Source organism: Jatropha curcas, chromosome 1 (assembly GCF_041381405.1).
Source record: "Jatropha curcas cultivar XTBG-Jc1 chromosome 1, XTBG_Jcur_1.0, whole genome shotgun sequence".
In the NCBI taxonomy this organism is placed as follows: Eukaryota; Viridiplantae; Streptophyta; class Magnoliopsida; order Malpighiales; family Euphorbiaceae; genus Jatropha; species Jatropha curcas.
Genome location: NC_143151.1, coordinates 22,176,844 through 22,184,382, shown reverse-complemented (window position 1 = coordinate 22,184,382; position 7,539 = coordinate 22,176,844). Strand labels below are relative to the sequence as shown.

The window sequence follows — 7,539 nt, the reverse complement described above, 5'->3', positions numbered from 1 at the left end:
ACACGAGAAATAAAACCCGAACAAGAAGCAGACATGGCTAACAAAAATGAAAACTTAAACGAAAACATAATCGGACCCCCACTTCAACATCCGGTCCGTACCTTGCGAGATTACACAACACCCAATCTGAATGGGACAACCTCAAGTATTACAAGACCTAGGGTGGAAGCTAATAATTTTGAGATTAAACCCGCAATTATCCAAATGCTCTCCACCTCGATCCAATATGGGGGTTTGCCTAGTGAAGATCCTAATGCCCATATCACAAATTTCCTGGAAATTTGTGATACTTTCAAATAGAATGGTGTTTCTGAAGACGCAATCAAACTAAGACTTTTCCCTTTCACTCTTAGGGATAAAGCGAGATCCTGGTTACAATCATGTCCCGTTGGGAGTTTCACAACATGTGATGAATTAGCTCAAACGTTTCTAGCAAAATTCTTCCCATCCTCCAAAACCACAAAGTTGCGCAATGAGATAATGACATTTGCTCATCATGATCAAGAAAGCCTGTATGAAGCTTGGAAAAGATTCAAGGACTTGTTGAGAAAGTGCCCACATCACAGTTTGCCTAAGTGGCTGCAGGTACAAACTTTCTATAATGCATTATCTCCTAACATCAAAATCACTTTAGATGCAGCTGCAGGTGGATCTTTTGAAAAGAAGGGAATTGATGAAGCATACAAGTTAATAGAAGAGATGGCAACAACAACCATTACCAAAACAATTTCGAAAGGAAAAGAACCGCAGGAGTCTATCAAATAGATGCCATTATAGTACTTAATGCCAAGGTGGATAACATGGTAAGAAAATTGGACATTTTAACTACTAATCCTGTGAATTCTATTATGCAAGTTTGTGATAGGTGCAATGGACAACATGGAATTGGAGAATGCATGATGGACTCTTTGAATCCACAAACTTTGGAGCAAGTAAACTATGTGATGAATCAAGGAAGGAAGAATTACCCTTATTCCAACTCATATGATAACAGGTTAAGAAACCATCCTAATCTATCCTATGGTAGTCCTAACAATGCCTTGAACGCACCACCAGGTTTCCTTCCTCCAGAAAAGAAATCTCATGATGACCTCTTCACTGCCCTTTCTAAATCGCACATGGATTTCATGAACGAAACCAAAGAAAACCATAAAATCCAGCAGGCTGCAATAAGAAATTTGGAAATTCAGCTAGGACAACATGATGGCATCTCGACCTTAAGGTACGTTACCTAGCAATACTGAAACAAATCCTAAAGAACAAGTGCAGGTTATCACCTTGAGAAGTGGCAAACAATTAGAAGAACCACCAAGGAAAGAGAAGGAAGAAAAAGAACAACCAAAGGTGCCCATCATTGACCTAGAAGAATAAGAAAAGGTAAAACCCTATGTTCCACCTGTTCCTTTCCCACAAAGATTAAAGAAAGCACAAGACGACAAGAGATTCCTCAAATGTCTGAACGTATTTAAAAAGCTTCAAATCAATATTCCTTTTGCTGAAGCTCTTGCTCAAATGCCTAGCTATGCTAAATTCCTAAAAGATATCCTGAGCAAGAAATGAAAAATCGATGATCAAGGAACAGTAATATTAACTGAGGAGTGCAGTGCAATTATCCAAAACAAATTGCCTCCAAAGTTAAAGGATCCAGGAATTTTTTCTATCCCTTGCAATATTGGTAATCTTGACTTTGAAAAGGCTTTGGCAGATTTAGGTGCTAGCATTAATCTTATGTCCTATGAAGTTTTTAAGATGCTAGGTATGGGAGAGCTCAAACCAACAAGGATGTTGTTATAATTAGCAGACCGATCAATCAAATATCCTAGAGGAATTGTAGAAGACGTGCTTGTAAAGGTAGGTACATTCATCTTCCCTGTTGATTTTGTTATTCTTGACATTGATGAAGACAGGGAAGGATCTTTAATCCTTGGAAGACCTTTTCTTGCAACTGCAAGAGCATTGATTGATGTCTATGAAGGTAAGTTAACTTTAAGAGTTGGACAGGAAGAGATTGTCTTTGATGTGCTTAAAACTTGCAAACTTCCTATGGACTATGTAGATTGTTTTCGAATTGATGTTGTTGACGAATGTGTGGAAAACACTTTGCATGTCAAAAATAACAATAATGAATCAAGCATCTTGAATGAAAAGGAAAAGGAACCACCTAAGCAAGAACTGAAACAACTTCCACCTCATTTAAAACATGCATTCTTAGGTGAGGACCATTCTTTTCCTGTTATTATTTCTTCTCACTTAACGCTTGATCAAGAAGAAAGGTTGTTGCAGGTGTTACGAAGGCATAAGAAAGCACTAGGGTGGTCTATCTCAGATCTACAAGGAATAAGCCCAAGTGTATGCATGCATAAAATCTTGATGGAAGAAGACTACAAACCTTCAATCGAGCATGAAAGGTGATTGAATCCGAACATGAAGGAGGTAGTCAAGGCTGAAATCATTAAACTCCATAGATGCCGGTATCATTTATCCAATTTCCGACAGTAGTTGGGTAAGTCCTGTCCAAGTTGTTCCAAAGAAGGGAGGTATGACTGTTATCTCTAATGAAAACAATGAACTAATTCCCACAAGAACAGTCACAGGTTGGCGTGTGTGCATAGATTACAGAAAACTAAATAAAGCAACACGCAAGGATCACTTTCCCCTACCCTTTATTGATCAAATGCTTGAAATACTTGTAGGTTATCCTTTTTATTGTTTCTTAGATGGCTATTCAGGATACTTTCAAATACCTATAGCTCCTGAAGACTAAGAGAAAACTACTTTCACTGCCCTTACGGCACTTTTGCCTATAGGAGAATGCCTTTTGGGCTATGCAATGCCCTCGCAACCTTCCAAAGGTGCGTGATGTCCATTTTTTCTAATATGGTAGAAAAATTTATTGAAATATTCATGGATGACTTTTCTGTATTTGGTTCTTCTTTTGATGCATGTCTTCATAATTTATCCTTAGTAATGCAGCGATGTGAAGACACTAACCTTGTTTTAAATTGGGAAAAGTGTCACTTCATGGTTAGTGAAGGTATTGTCTTAGGGCATAAGATCTCTCAAAAAGGGATTGAAGTAGACAAAGCCAAAATCGAGGTGATTGAAAAACTACCTCCTCCTAACTCAGTGAAAGGAATAAGAAGCTTTCTTGGTCATGCAGGGTTTTACAGGAGATTCATAAAAGACTTCCCAAAAATCACTAAACCTCTTTGTAATTTATTAGTTAAAGATATTCCTTTTAATTTTGATAAAGAGTGTTTTGATGCTTTCAACAGGTTAAAGAAGGAGTTAATCTCAGCCCCTATCATCACTACACCAGATTGGACTCTGCCCTTTGAGCTCATGTGTGATGCTAGTGATCATGCTGTTGGAGCTGTTCTTGGACAAAGAAAGGACAAGAAGTTGCATGTTATCTATTATGCCAGTCGCACATTGAATGATGCGCAATTAAATTATGCAACTACTGAAAAAGAATTGTTAGCTATTGTTTTTGCTTTTGACAAATTCAGGGCATATTTAATTGGAGCCAAAATAATAGTCTACACAGATCACTCAGCCATCAAATACTTGCTCGAAAAGAAAGATGCAAAACCGAGACTAATTCGTTGGGTGCTTCTATTGGAAGAATTTGACTTAGAGATTCGCGACAAAAAGGGGACTGAGAATCTCATAGCTGACCATCTTTCCAGGCTAGGATTGGGGGAAGAAGATACAAGCGAGCTACAAATCAATGAAAGCTTCCCCCATGAGCAACTTCTACTATTGGCAAATACTCAAACCCCCCGGTATGCTGATATAGTTAACTATCTTGTTTGTAAAATTCCCCCTCCCAATTTTTCTTATCAACAAAAGAAAAAGTTTCTTCATGATATCAAATACTACTATTGGGAGGAGCCCTTCTTGTTCAAGTATTGCGGTGATCAGCTATTCTGACGATGTATACCGGAAGCTGAAATGGAAAGTGTCCTTAAATTTTGCCATTCAATGGAATGTGGAGGTCACTTTGGAGCAAACAAGACAGCTGCGTGTATTAGAAAGTGGTTTGTATTGGCCTAATCTATTTAAAGATGCTTTTAACTATGTTCGTCTTTGTGATCGTTGTCAAAGGTTAGGTAACATTTCAAAGAGACATGAGATGCCCTTAAATAGCATCCTTGAAGTCGAAATCTTCGATGTGTGGGGTCTGGACTTCATAGGACCTTTTCCACCATCATACTCCAACCAATACATTCTGGTGGCGGTGGACTATGTGTCAAAGTGGGCAGAAGCTGTTGCTCTTCCAAATAATGATGCCAAAAGTGTAATGAACTTTATCAAGAAAAATATTTCTACACATCATGGCACTCCCAGGGCAATAATCATGGACGGAGGTAAGCATTTTTGCAATAGATATTTAGATTCCCTTCTTGCAAAATATGGTGTTACTCATCGTGTAGGTACTCCATATCATCCTCAAACAAGTGGATAAGTAGAAGTCACAAACAGAGAACTCAAAAAGATCCTGGAAACCATTGTTGGACATTCAAGGAAATATTGGTCCAAAAAGCTAGACGATGCTCTATAGGCCTACAGAACTGCATTCAAGACACCTATAGGTATGTCTCCATATCGCTTGGTTTACGGTAAGGCTTGTCATCTTCCTGTTGAGTTAGAACATAATGCGTTTTGGGCAATTCAATTTCTTAACTTCAATGCAAAGGAAGTTGGTCAAAAGCGATTGCTACAACTAAATATGATGGATGAAATGCGCCTCCATGCTTATGAAAGTGCCAAAATATATAAAGACCGCACCAAACAATGGCACGATAAGCATATTATCATGAGGAATCTAAAGGTAGGCCAGTAGGTACTGCTTTATAACTCTACACTCCGCCTGTTCCCTAGTAAGTTGCACTCTAGATGGTCCGGTCCATTCACAATCAAGGAAATTTTTCCTCATGGAGCAATTGAAATAGTGGATGGTAAGTCAAATCGAAGTTTCAAAGTTAATGCTCAACGTTTGAGAAGTTATCAAAATGACAACTTTGAGCCCATCAAGAGTACAATTGGTCTCGTTTAACCTAAACTAGGTTAAGTATGTCGAGCTTAACGACGTTAAACAAAAGCGTTTGTGGGAGACAACCCATACTATTTTCTTTTTAATTTGTCATTCCATTTATTTCTTTTATTTTCTATTTTTATTATTTGCAAAATTTCCCAAATTTCTCCATAATTGTTCTTTTATTTTAGTTAGTGCTTTTATTTTTAGGAACAAGTGAAAGTCCAGAGAAATGCATGCCCTGGCCGTGCCCCATAGCACGACCGTGCCATGAGGTGAGAACCTAGCATGCCCAGGCGTGCCTAACAACACGCCCGTGTGCTTCAGAAGATGGATTCGCTTGAGAGGCAGAGGAGAGCACGCCTTCACCTTGCCTATCCGCACGCTCGTGCTTTAGAAAAAGGGAAAAACTCATTGAGAGTCAGAGACAAGCACGCCCAAGGCGTGCCCGGTAGCATGCCCGTGCTATCTACGAGAAAATCCTTCAACTTGAGGGACAGAGAAAAGCATGCCCGAGCTGTGCTTGGAAACACGCCCGTGCCAGGTACGCCTCCATCTTTGTCTTGTAGGTCAGAAGAAAGCACGCCCTGGCTGTGCCATTCAGCATGGCCGTGCCACAATCAGACATGAGCATTTATTGGCACCCCTATTTAAAGAGCACGCCTTAACTGCCTCATCCCTCACTCGCACACCCTAGCCGCTAACCCTTGCTCTCCCAAATTTTCTCTCTTTTTCTCCCTTTTCTCTCAAATCAAACCCTCTCCACACCAAACTTTCATATCATCAACCTCAACCATGCCTCCTAAATACAAACGCAGTAGACCCACATCCTCAGTTGCCGCTAGAAAACGGCCAATTGCAAGATCCTCCACGGCTCCTCAACCTCCTTCACCGCCTACTTCTCCATGTGAGTTCATCTCATCCAAGCAGCAAGAAAGGTACAATAAATTACCTCTTCGCCCTCTTTTACCTAATAGATTCATGGATGAAATTGCTTTAGCGCAAGTGGGTCTTCGGGATATTGTGTTAGAACCGCTTCGGCGTATAGGATGGGGTTAGTTTCTTGAAATGAAGGATCTAGTATATGCACCATTAACATTAGAATTTTGAAGTTCATACTCCTCTTTCATTCGATTTTTGGCTACCTCTCCCCCGAGAAAAATTCGCTTTAGGCTTCTTAGTAAAGATTTTGAACTATCTGTGAATGAGGTTAGCCATATTTTCGGATTCCCCACAGAAAACAGTCAAATACAAATATCTAGTGATTTTAATGCACGCAATACATGGCGAAAATTTACAGGTGAAGTCAATTATAATCCTAGGTATTCAAAGGCATCCAAATTAAAAAAAACCTTCCTTGCGATACATTCACAAATTTTTGTCTAATACTATATTTGGAAGGAGTGAGAGTGATGGAGTCTTAAGTTTGAATGAATTGTAGTTTTTGTGGGCTATCGAAAATGGAGTTTTGTTGAATGTTGGATATTGGCTCTGCCAAAGGTGGGCGAGGGTAGCTAGAGCAGACAAAGAGGCTATCATGATAGGGTGTTCTGTGACCCGCATTGCTATGTTTTTACAAGTATGGAACCCGGCTCGACCACTCTATGATAGTGTAGGAGGAGGGCGTGGTACCAGATTGGATTTGGATGCATGATCCATATGAAATTGATCGAAAAAGTCGGAGATGCATATCGAATAGTAGGTGCTCGAGAGGACAGTTCTGATGATGCGAGGGCTGAGGCCGCAGGTGATGCTGACATGGAGGAGGATAATCCTCCCCCTTTCACTTCTTCTTTTGGTGCAGGTACATCCGGTGCTGGTCCATCCTTTCAAGGTACGTCAAACATGTCCAACGATGAAGTCCTTGCAAGGATGATGTCTCGAATGGACATATTTGACACCCGCCTTAACGGGATGGAGACGATGATTGCAGACCATTTCCAGTCCATCGAAATTATGAACGGAAGCCTTGATTCTAGGATGGATACAATGCAAGGTCAGCTTTATACCATTCTCCAGCTTTTACAGCCACCCCCACCACCGGAGCATTGATGGATTTTTCACTTATCACTTGTTTCTTACTTTAATTTGGTTCTAAATACATTGATATGGTTGTTTTTATTTTTTAGTTTGTTTGTTATTTAAACTATTATAACTTTTAGTGGTTTCTTTTCTCTTAATGTCTATTTTGCTCTTTTAGCTATGACATGTTCCAGCACCCGTTCTATTGTATTTTTCAATACAATTTTGGTAAAGTCTCTTCTGCTCTCTTAATGCTTTTCTTCTGATAATACAATAAGTTTGGGGATTTTATTTTGTACACATTGGGGACAATGTGTTTGATTGAATTGGGGGAAGGAAATTTTAGCTAAAAAATTTTATTTTTGCTTAAACATGGTTGGAATGATTACAAGCAAGCTTGAAGGTTCTCATGATCTAGTAACAGGTGTTGAATTTAGTTGATTCTCTATTCTAGTATACTTAAGCTTTGAATTTGAAAT

General features: G+C 39.4%; 1 non-coding gene across 1 annotated transcript; it reads right to left on the bottom strand.

Annotated features, from left to right (window-relative positions):
- Nucleotides 1-461: 461 nt before the first annotated feature.
- Nucleotides 462-569, bottom strand: LOC119371021 (small nucleolar RNA R71). The gene has a single exon (XR_005178578.1). It is a non-coding gene; the product is annotated as a small nucleolar RNA R71 (small nucleolar RNA).
- Between the last annotated feature and the right edge of the window lie 6,970 nt (nucleotides 570-7,539).